Source organism: Amblyomma maculatum, chromosome 7 (genome assembly GCF_055883805.1).
Source record: "Amblyomma maculatum isolate TAMU_Amacu chromosome 7, ASM5588380v1, whole genome shotgun sequence".
Taxonomy (NCBI): Eukaryota; Metazoa; Arthropoda; class Arachnida; order Ixodida; family Ixodidae; genus Amblyomma; species Amblyomma maculatum.
This window is the reverse complement of record NC_139350.1, coordinates 85,977,318-85,989,520: the sequence shown is the minus strand read 5'-3', so window position 1 is coordinate 85,989,520 and position 12,203 is coordinate 85,977,318.

Sequence of the window (12,203 nt, the reverse complement as noted above, 5' to 3'; positions counted from 1 at the left end):
CAAGATTATGAACCCTTTCAGGGCCAAATTTTCAAATCACAACAAGAAATTTTTTTCAGACTGTCTTTTTATTACAAACTCAAGGAAAAATAAAGAAAAAAAATCCTAACTTGACCTCTTGGCTGATATCGGGCAATTACCATTATGATTCCCCCAGGAGTCACTGGTCAGTTAGGGTCATCCTGTACCGCCTCTAGCTGTTGTGGAATTCCACAAAGCAGTTTTTGGTGTTGCTGAGGCAGAGCCTTATGTTACATTTTGTACACTTCCACTTTGTGTATGAAGAAACACAGAGCTTGCAGCGTTGCTTTACGTCTTCAAACTGTGGCCAGTGAGCCATCTGGTCGTACCTTGTGTCAGCTGTCGGGCGTGGGTTAGCTGGTCGACCACATTTTTTCATGGGTGCGCTTGGACTTGTTGCAGGCCTGCCCCGTTTTCTTTTTGAAACCTTTCCTGACTTCCGCAGCGCGTCAGAGACATCCAAGACGAAATCAAATAACGTCAGCTGCTTTGAAATCTGAAGCTGATTTGCATGCCTTCTGTGGAGAAGCCACGAGCTCACTGCTATGAGGTTGAGAAAGTGCACGAACATTTTTTTATACCACTTGTTGAACCTTGTTGGGATCCTGTAGTACTCGATCAGTTGGTCTGCCAGGTCGACACCTCCCATTGTTTCATTGTACGTCTTCCCGATTGCTGGCCGACCGACCAACACGTGTTTTTTTGTCTGAAGCACTCCACCGTTTCACCTCATCTGTTGGCTCAACTCCCACATATGATGATGCGAGCTGAGCAGATTTATTGTCAAGCCATCGCAGAGCTACTACGTCCTCTGTGCTTTCCACTCGATGATCAAAAGCACCTCTTCCTTCCTTACGAAGGTCCTTCTCGCTCTTCAGTGCACAGCCTCTCATGCGATTGCTGCGAATTGTACCGCACGAGTATACTCCTTTTTTCTTGAGTGCCTCGATTAGCTCAATTGAGCAGAACCAGTTGTCGAAGGTTACCTTGAAGTTCTGGTGATTTGGGAGGCCTTCGCATAGTGCCATGACAACATTCCCTGAGAAGCCTAAATTGTAGTCTTGGCTTTTGCTGAGCGTGTACGCACCAGCGTACGCTGAAAACTGGCGCACGATCCCCGAAATTCCGGCCCGAACAAAAATTTTGAAGCCCAATTTGTGAGGTTTGCTCTTCATGTACTGACGCAAGCTTGACCTTCCCTTGAATGGAGCAATTTGCTCATCCACGCTCTGTGCTTCCTCAGGGGGAACTGCCAAGCATTTTTCCTGGAGAGCATCCAAAAATGGGCGCAACTTGAAAAGAATGTCAAAATTGGGATCGTCTCTTGGCAACATCTGCGTGTTGTCGGCGACGTGAAAATATCGTCTCAAAAGCTTGAATCTCTTTCTGGACATGGTCTCAGAAACAGGAGAGAACTGGAGCTTTTCTGACCAATACAGATGGTATTGGGGAAATGGGATCAGCCCCATTAGAAAAAGCATACCTACAAATTGCTCCATCTCGTCGCCGTCGGTATTGATAGATTTGCCACTTTTATGGACACAGTACAAATTTGTCTGGTCTGCCAAGTTGTCAAACATTTGACAATCAAAGAACTGTCTGAAGTATTGAAACGGAGTCATTACTTCAGGTGGTGGATCGGGAACAGAACCTCTCCACTGAACGTCAATATCCGGCATGGACGTTTTTCGCCACACAAACGTCCTCTTCACTTGCTTTTTTGTGGCAGCCTTTTTTTCCTTTGCTGACTGGCTTGCTTTACCGCGACGATTGGTTGACGGAGCATCGGTTTTATTCTTGCTGCTCTCGTCTTCACTTTCTGAGCTTTCGCTTTCAAAGTCCGATTCCGACAAACCAGAAACGTCATGCGGTGACAGCTCACCAAGTTCGAATTCCGAAGGGTGGGGATCATCATTCTCGTCGTCTGTAGTGTCGGCAGCGAAGATGTCTACGATGTTACGCCCTCGGAACTTCGAAGGGTGCCTTGGTTGCGACCGTCCATAAAAGGTGACTGGGTCCACCATTGTGAGCCAATGACTCCTGCAGGAATCAAAACATTCAGCGGGCAAAACGTGAGTGCGAGCGTAAATAAAGGCACAAAGAACGTGACAAATTTTTTCGAAACCTCAGAAATATCTCTTACCCTCGGAATAGATGCACGAAATTCTTGCAAACATCCACTTGAGCAGCCTTGGTGAAAAAGCCCGCGAACATCACATTGACTGCAGAGAGTAGAACCTGTGCTCCCATCTAGCGGTGCGAAGGCTAACTAGACTCTTCGAGAAATTCATTCCAGGTGTCAGTTTCGGTTTCGCTTTTTGTGTCAGGCAGTGAAGCCCGCCAGTGTATTATGATTCCTGCAGGAACCATTGGCCAAGAACATGCCTTAGTGGCCTATAGGGGTAACGTAAATGCCACGGTCTTGGCAGGCTGATTATGACATAACTGTCCCATGTGAAACGAGAGACCCAAGTTGGCAGCTCCTGCCAGCAAAGCCTCGCTTTAACCAAGCCGTATGAACGTGCCGTAGCGGCCTATAGAGGTAATGTGAATGCCAGGGTCCTGGCAGGCTGATTCTGACATAAACGTCCCATGTGAAACGAGAGACCCAAGTTGGCAGTTCCTGCCAACCCACATATAAAGCCCCGTTTAAACCAAGCCGTATGAACTTGCCTTAGTGGCCTATAGGGGTAACGTGAATGCCAGGGTCCTGGCAGGCTGATTCTGACATAACCGTCCCATGTGAAACGAGAACCCAAGTTGGCAGCTCCTGCCAGCAAAGCCCCACTTTAACCAAGCCATAGGAACTTGCCTTAGTGGCCTATAGGGGTAACGTGAATGCCAGGGTCCTGGCAGGCCGATTCTGACATAACCGTCCCATGTGAAACGAGAGACCCAAGCTGACAGTTCCAACCAACCCACATATAAAGCACCGCTTTAGCCAGTTTTGCATAAATTATATGTGTATAACCTTTCTTGTATTTAAAACAGCATTTCGTGCAGCAAAAAGATCTAGTGCAGGTCATTGCGCCATAGATTCAAAATAACAGTTCTGTCACCTTTCAGAACACTGCAATGCCGTACATTTAGGACCTGATTTAACTGCAGCTTTGAAAATGACTGCTTTGAAAGCGCTCGTGTTATTGTCATATACCATTCGTGTAGACCTGTGTCACTTCGTTCCTTATTGCACATTTTCTTCAGACTCCTCATTCAGTAAAGCATTTGAAAAATTAGTGGCGATGTACCTAACCTCTCGCGACCCGCCAAAGCATTAGGACGAATAAGTGACTGAACCTCGTTTTCAATGTGCAGGATAAAGGAAAAATACCTATGGCGGTTTGTTTTTCTTCTGTACACGTCATTAACCACGCAAATATGGGTATGAAATGCGGACGTTGTTTTAGTTTCTCTCAAATAGTCTGTCAGGTAAAAGAAAAAAATGCACTGCTGATTCTCCACTTACCAACACTACAAACTAAGAAGAGAAAACATTCTCCTCAACATTGTTTACTTATAGTGGTTGTTGGCTACATAAAGGGCCACTAATTTCCTTTCCGTTGTCTGCCCAGTAACTTAACGACAGCTTCGGTTCTGGTAGTCTTGATGCCATTGGCGCTATTTCATTTTGCTGTTTCATCGCATTCCATGTGACAGGTACGGTAATGCTGGTAATTCTGCATTCGTTGCTGTAGTCAAGGGTGGCACTGATGAACACGCTCAGTGTTAAGACAGATGTCTCCATAGCTCAGTTGGAAGATCCATGTCTGCACTTTGGACTTGGATGTAGGACAAACTGTTTCTCAGGCACGAATGCAGTCGGTACCCAGGCATACTGTCTTTGTCAGCATTGCATGTTGTGTATGAAATGACATAGTGTGCAGGAGTCCAAAGCATTTTCTGTTCAGTTCAGTTCAGGCGTTCAGTCGTGTCCGACTCTTCGTGGCCCTATGGACCATGTCACGCCACGCTTTCCGGTATCTCACTATCTTCTTAACATCACATAGCTTCATCTGCAATGCCTCGAGAATGCCATCTAACCATCGCGTTCGCTGCCTACCCCTTCTCCGGCGACCCTCAACCTTTCCCAACATCAAATCTTTCTCCAGTGACTCCTCTCTTCTCATCAGATGACCAAAGTAGCTGAGCTTTAACTTTAGAATTTGACCCTCCAATGAGCAGTCAGGGTTTATGGTCGACAATATCGACTGATTTGATCTTCTGGCAGTCCAAGGAACTCTTAAGAGTCTTCGCCAGCACCACAATTCAAACGCGTCAATTCTTCGGCGGTCAGCCTTTTTCACAGTCCAACTCTCGCATCCACACATCACAACTGGAAAGACCATAGCACGGGTTATACGGATCTTGGTTGGCAGACTAATGTCTCTGCTCTTTACTAGGCGGTCAAGGCTAACCATTGCTCTCTTTCCCAGAAGCAGGCGTCTCCTAATTTCATGGCTGCAGTCTCCTTCCGAGGTAATCTTGGCGCCCAAGAACAGAAAATCTGTCACAGCTTCCACTTCTTGTCCATTGATGCTCCAGGACTTGATAGGGCAAGACGCCATGATCTTTGTCTTTTTAATGTTCAGTTTAAGCCCAAACTTTTCACTCTCTTCTTGTACGCGCATCAGAAGTCTCTTGAGTTCCACTTCACTTTCTGCCATTAAAGTGGTATCATCTGCATATCTAAGGTTGTTGATACGTTTTCCAGCAATCTTCACTCCAGCTGAAGACTCGTCCAGACCGGCCTTCCTCATGATGCACTCTGCATATAGGTTAAATAGGCAGGGCGACAGTATGCAGCCTTGCCTCACCCCTTTCTCAATCGGAAACCAATCAGTAAGACCATGCCCAGTTCTGACTGTGGCCTCTTGCCCTTCATAAAGGTTCCTGAGGAGACAGATGAGGTGAATTGGAACTCCCATCTCTTGGAGAGCTGGCCACAATCTGCTGTGATCTACGCAGTCAAACGCTTTCGCATAATCAATAAAGCAGAAGTAAATGGGTTTCTGGAACTCTCTTGCTTTTTCCATGATCCAGCGAAGGTTGGCAATTTGGTCTCTAGTTCCTCTGCCCTTGCGAAACCCAGCTTGCACGTCCGGAAGCTTCCGATCCACATACTGCTGCAGCCTACCTTGCAGGATTTTTAACATCACCTTGCTAGCATGCGAAATAAGCGCGATCGTGCGGTAGTTGGAACAATCTTTGGCACTGCCTTTCTTTGGAATGGGGATGTAAACTGACCTCTTCCAATCCTGTGGCCACTGCAGGGTTGTCCAAATCTTTTGACATAATGTATGCAGTGTGTTAACAGCGTCGTGGTTAAGGTTTTGAAGCAACTCAGCTGGAATACCATCAATTCCGCTAGCTTTGTTCTTAGCAAGGCTGGCTAAGGCCCATTCAACTTCACTCTTCAGGATGCCGGCTCGAGATCAGTAATCACAACCGCCCTATGTTGGGTTTGCACATCCGGGTCCTTCTTGTACAGTTCTTCTGTGTATTCCTGCCACCTCTTCTTTATCTCTGAGGCTTCAGTGAGGTCCTTGCCTCGTTTGTCCTTTATCACGCCCAGCTTAGCACAGAAGCTTCCTTTGATATCTTTGATTGTCTTATACAGAGCTCTTGTGTTCCTTAATTGGCTGTTGTCCTCAACTGCTTGACACTGTATGTTCAGGAAGGCATTCTTATCTCTCCTTGCTATTTTCTGAAAATCCGCATTGAGAACCTTGTATCTTTCTCTTTCCCCCATACCTTTTGCCATCCTCCTTTCCTCAGCTATTTGCAAAGCCTCTTCAGATAACCAGTTTGCTTTTTTGCATTTCTTTTGCTTTGGAACTACCTTAGTAGCAACTTCTTGTATTATATCACGAACATCAGTCCACATCTCTTCGGGCTCTTTGTCTTCTAGATCTAATACTTGAAATCGATTCCTCACTTCCACAGCATATTCTAATGGAATCTGATCCAGATCCTACCTGAAAGGCCTTCTAGTTTTCTGCGTTTTCCTCAATCGAAGCTTAATTTTGGCAACAAGAAGCTGATGATCGGTGCCACAATCGGCCCCAGGCCTTGTTTTTACTGCTTGTATAGCGCTTCTCCATCTCTGCCGGCAAATAATATAATCGATCTGATTCCTGTACAGACCGTCCGGTGAAATCCATGTGTACAGGCGCCTCTTGTGCTGTTGAAAATGGGTATTCGCTATGGTCAGGTTGTTTTCTTGACAGAACTCTACTAGCCTCTGCCCAGCTTCATTTGGCTCACCAAGACCGAACTTGCCTGTAATTCCGGATATTTCTTCACTCCCGACCTTAGCATTCCAGTCTCCTATGAGAAAAACGACGTCTGATGATGGGGTGCGGTCTAAAAGGCATTGTAGGTCCGCATAAAATCTCTCAACGTCAGCTTCTTCAGCAGCAGTGGTCTTTGCATAGACTTGGATAACTGTTATGTTGAAAGGGTGACCTTGGATCCGAAGTGAAATCATTCGGTCGTTTTTGGGGTTGTACCCTAGCACTGCTTTGCCCATTCTTCTGTTTACTATGAGAGCGACCCCATTCCTTCTCTTGGATTCGTGCCCACAATAAAAGACATAATGGTCGCCGGAGTTAAATTCTCCCATTCCGGTCCACTTGAGCTCGCTGATACCCAAGATATCAATGTTCAATCTGTCCATTTCTCGCTTGACGATATCCAGTTTACCTTGCGTCATAGATCTTACATTCCATGTTGCTATGTGATATATCTCCTTGCAACATCGGACCTTCCGGTCACTTCCCGACACATCCACAACTGAGCGTCCTTTTGGCTTTAGCCCAGCCGCTTCATTCGTCCTGGAGCTACTAGGAATCGCCCTTTGTTCATCCCCAGTAACATGTGGGACGCCTTCCAACCTGGGGGGCTCATCTTCCGGCGCCATATCGATAATGGTATTGTGACTGGCCATAGGGTTTTCTTGGCAGGAAATACTGGAGTGGGTTGCCATTACCTTCTCCAGTGAATCACATTTTGTCAGAACTCTCTGCCGTGACCTTTCTATCTTGGGTGGCCCTACACAGCAGAGCTCACGACTTCATCGAGTTTCGCAAGCCCCTCCGCCACGACAAGGCAGTGATCCATGAAGGGGTGTGCAGGAGTCCAAAGCATTTTCTGTACAATGTAGCAAATGCTTCACATCTGAAGGACAGTCTGCTGTCTTTTTTTCAACTATATTTTCTTTGTGGCAATCGAACACTCCGCGTCCAGATAAAAAAAAATGTTGGGTGCAAGCGCCACCACTGGAGCGAACTGCGCTAGTGTCGACCTACGGGAGGAAGTGCGACCACGTGACTCCTTTTACTGCTGTTGAAGCAGACGCTCGATTGAATTTGTGCGTTTTAAAAGCTAATAGTAGTGTTTATTTCCGTAGTTTGGTTTGATATAGAGTGCCAGCCTTGCACGTTTTGATCTTGCATCGTTACTGAGGCTGCTGAGGTTTAAGCTCTTGCTGTGCTCCGCTACGGCTCCGTACCCGGACGTAAGCTAGGAAACCCAGCGCAAGCTCACATTGCTACCAGCAAGATAAGTTCACAGAATTCTTCTTCCTTAGTTATAAGCTGAATGGGCAAATGAGCGAGTGATCATTCTCATGACGTGCGCTGCAGAGCGAGCGAGAGTTTGTCCATATAGTTCGCGCTCAAAGTTCGGTGAGCGGCAGAAAAAACGGTTCGCGCGTTTTAATTTACGCCTATCACTTGTGAAGCTAACGATATTATTGCCGGAAGGATGGAAAGGATGCTAGCTTCTTCATGGAGTAGTACCCTCCCACAGAAAGGAGGGATCGTGGGAAGGCCAGAAGGTCTCAAAATATTATAAATAAGCGCGTTGACACGGAAGTTTGACTAAAGTGAATAGAAGATTCTGCCGCCTCGGGCAGCGATATGCATGGTGAGTTGTCTCAGGCGGCGTATCCAGTACTGTAGTAATTTCAAATGACAGAGTCCGTGAAAACGAAAGATAGAGCATCGCATGCATATTGTGATATGCTGATCGAGATATGTAAAAACCTACTGTGCGCTGGAAAAACAAATATTCGCTCTAATCAAGAGTGCCAATGACGGCAGTCAGTACGCAAAAATTCGCTGCGTTGAACACTCGTTATCACACTTGATAAAAAATTATTCTATGTCATCCCTGCAGTCATGCTTGCTCTACTATGTTTAAGGGAGCAGGCGAACGGTGCCGCTTCCGCCGGCGCTATGCGAAGGCGCTCAACATCTGTCAGGCTCTTGACAGTCCTCTGCTCTTGCACAGGAATCCCAATACCTGTGCACTGATTGCTTACATCCGACTGGTTGTGTGGTAGCTTCAGTTTTCTTTTTTCTTAACAGCATAAATGCTGCAGCCGGTGCGCGTCATCGTAGCAGTAAAACTCGCCAACTTCCATAACACTGATTTGTTGGAGGGCTTTTTAGTTTAGCCGAATGAGTGGGTCTCTACCTCTAAATAAGCTTATACAGGCCCAGACCGAGGTGTATATTAAATAAATAGATGAACATAATGCTAACGCGCAACTGAACGGCCTAGGAAAGCATCCTACAGCAGCCGTTCAACGTGCATTATCCCACTTCATCATGCGGGCGCTTCCGAGAGGTGGCGCCACTGTATGTCATCGCGCCCAATACCGCTGCTCTAGGGGTGAGAAATACAGCAGGATATTTTAAAATGTAAATTTTCAAGATAAGAATGTTGTTCTGAATGTCTTTGAAACTTGACAGTAAAAGATGATGTAACTGCCCGCTGCCTAAGTTCCGGGCAGTAACGAGCCCCCCCTTAAAATGAAGATCAGTGATGCAGTGATGCCCAACACATAATCTAAGGGGTATGTACAGCTCCCTTGTTTTTATAAGTCAGCTCCTTAACGAATGTTTTTTTTTTTGCTCACTACTGAGAATGTTATTATTAGCGCCGGGAGACGAGCATGTATGGAAAGGGGCATATTGTCTCTAGCTGGCTTGTGATGGAAGAAGCCATAACTTCCCAACGAAACAAAGCACGGCGAATACAATAACAATCCTGGCTTCAAAGTGACAGAACCACGGTGCAAGCATAACAATCCTGCTACAAAACGGAAGCGACGCTATGATCCCCAACGGAAATCTGAGCCTTGCTGTTTGGTGGCGGAATAAGGCAGCATGCTTGCAGTTGTAAGGATTTTGCAATGTCTCGCACACAATATTGCACCATTGGATACTCAATGCACCTGCGTGAAGTGCACAGCAGAGGTTCTACCATTTATGCCAATACCAGCAAGAGCACTGGGAACTTCTGTGTGCGTTGCATAAAAGGCTAAACGTGTATAGATTTATGTTGATCTGTTATATTGTCAGGTAGTGGTGACAAGGCCGTTGACACCAAAAGAAGACACAGGCTTGATGGTACTGAAATTAACTTTTTATTGGGCTGACTTGCGCCCGCAAAAGAAATAAGCAACTCGGCGGCGGCGATAGCAACAAACGTACTTGTCGATCGTCGAACAAAGATTGCGCGTCGCACTCGCCAACGCTCAATTTAAAGGCTGCTCAGAACAATCTATATAACGTCGCAAACTGCTAGTAGCACAACCTGGAACATTGCAGAAACATACGCGAGTGATCGGAATCTTCGAGACAGATCTCGGCGCATCGTTCGCGAAAAAGAAAATGACAACGCTTCGTATCGCGACAACGAGCATGAACAAACACGGGATACAGAATTGACAAGTGCGCCAGAATAACAATGATAAGGCCGCATGCCAGCGGCTGTCGAACAGGAACAAATAAAGATTTAAACAGTTCGCGGCAATATCATGGTGCAAAGGTGCACATGTTTTACAGCATTCTTGGGTTTATTGCTAGTGACCTGAAAGGGGGGGGGGGGGCATATAGTTTCTAGACATATTTTATGTAGTCCTTGTTCTTTAGTTTTTTAGATTTTTTTTCATAAGTACGACCTCTGCCCTTGTGTAAAGCGCTCATTTGCAATTTCTCACCAATGTCAGAGCCATAAATATTGCTTGTCCTATGCGAGACATCAACAAAAATAAATATAACAACTGCTTCTCCTCTATAGTTTCGGATGCAACTTAAGTCTGCTCTAACTGCCACGCACAATTTATTTGTCACAGAAAATAGTCTGTTTAAGGTCTTTCTGGTTACCTAAATAAAAAGCTAACAATCAGACAAAATTACAAGCTGAAGAATACTATCAATCTTGTTTGGTGTACTCGAACATCAAAAACTGATTCTGTTTACCATTCAGCGGAGTAACACATGCGCCGGGAAGCAGTCATTGGTCATTGTTAACAACTGCTGTTTTCTTTAAGTTGCATCCTACTTATATCATCCATGGCTCCCCCCCTCCCTCCCTCCCCATACCTAGAAATGTAAATGAAATCACGACAAAACAGTCTACCGCCCCTCACACAAAAAAAAATAAAAAAAATAGGCGGCCTACAAAGAGCCCCGAGAACTTCTGCTCGCTAAAGAGGTGACTTGTCCACTCCAGGTGGAACCAGACCTCTGTTCGCCCGTACGTTTGCAAGCACTTCATGAATTCCCAGGTTTTGACGCCTCTCCTATCCCATAATTTTATTTCCTGGGGGAGCCTCTGTGATTTAAATAAGACGAATAATGTTTCATTACAGCTATAGTTTAAAGCACTCAGTTACTAATTATAAAAATAGCTGTTAGGTAAATAAGGGTGGTGATATCTATCAGAGCTAAGAAAAATATTTTGCCTATGGCAATGCCGCCGCCGCCCCCAGCTTAGAGAAAATATAAATTCCCGCTAAACAGATATTCTGTTGCTATTGTCATCACAGGGGAAAATCTACAGAAGTATGCAACAACAGCTGCTTGGGCGTGTTGGTTATCCATGCAACAACAACGAGACACACGAGAGACAAGCGCTGACTGAGTTTATTGCGAAGCAACATGCCTTCTTATACATGTGCAACAGCCACGTGCGTCACAACCATATCGCTCAAGCATTGGAAAAAGCAACAGAATTTGTAATCATGCAGGCGCGTCAATTTACAGCATGTCCTACAGAAGTATGTCAGTATTTTTACTCTTCCCCAGCAGCAAACTGCCCCTTATTGTATTGCTAAGTACTATTACAAATTTTATATGTTTTAGTCAGAAAGCAGACAAAATTACAGAAAACACACCCACAGTTGCATTTCTTGAGAAATTATAGTGAAAGGAATGCCTTCACTCAGTGCCTTGGCTGGGCTGTACAGAGCTGACATATTTTGATGGGCAGTATGTAAAAAAAAAAGTAGTAAACTTCAAAGGTTCGCTAAAGTACAGATGCCTGTGGGAATAATGTGCCAGCACTCAATTTTTTTGTCTAAGTTATCGATTACAGATAGAATAGCTTCTCAACTTTATTTCACATACTTCCAGTTAAAAATAATTTCTGCACTGCAGCTTCCTTAAAGGGACACTGCAAACAGTTTCATCCTACTCATCTAAAAATCATTATATGGGTTCTTCCAAGTTTTGGGTAGGTGGATATTTTTTTCGGCAGCAAGAGGTGCATTTATTACTCCAAAAACAATCAAAATGCACCATTTATTTTCCCCTGACATTTGATTTGCCCCTCTGGTGTCGTGACCAAAAGCACTACTTGTAGAGTAAGCTTAGCGAATCAATCAATATGAGCCAAGTGGCATTTGGAGGCGAAAGGCATGAAGTGACAGGAATCTCTAGACCTAGACCGGTAGTGCAGGTGGTAGGCTTTGAAAAAATTACAAGGGTTCAACGCTGCTGAACAAAATATTGAGCAAAAGCATTAGCTGCGGGTGACCGAGCGTTCTTCTTCCATGTTTCTTCTTCCTCAGCTCACATATAAAGCCCCGCTTTAACCAAGCTGTTTGAACATGCCTTAGTGGCCTATAGGGGTAATGTGAATGCCAGGATCCTAGCAGGCTGATTCTGACATAACCGTCCTATGTGAAACGAGAGACACAAGTTGGCAGCTCCTGCCAGCCCGTGTGTCACGTGGGGTGTGACGTCACAGCATCATGCGGGTAAGACATGGCTACCGGCCGCGCTATGCTGAGGGCTCGAAACCTAGAGTAGTATTGCTTTCGCAGTATAGCCTGTAGCATAGCACGGCTGCCAGAGAAGATAGAGACGGACTCGGCCGATAGAAGCTCT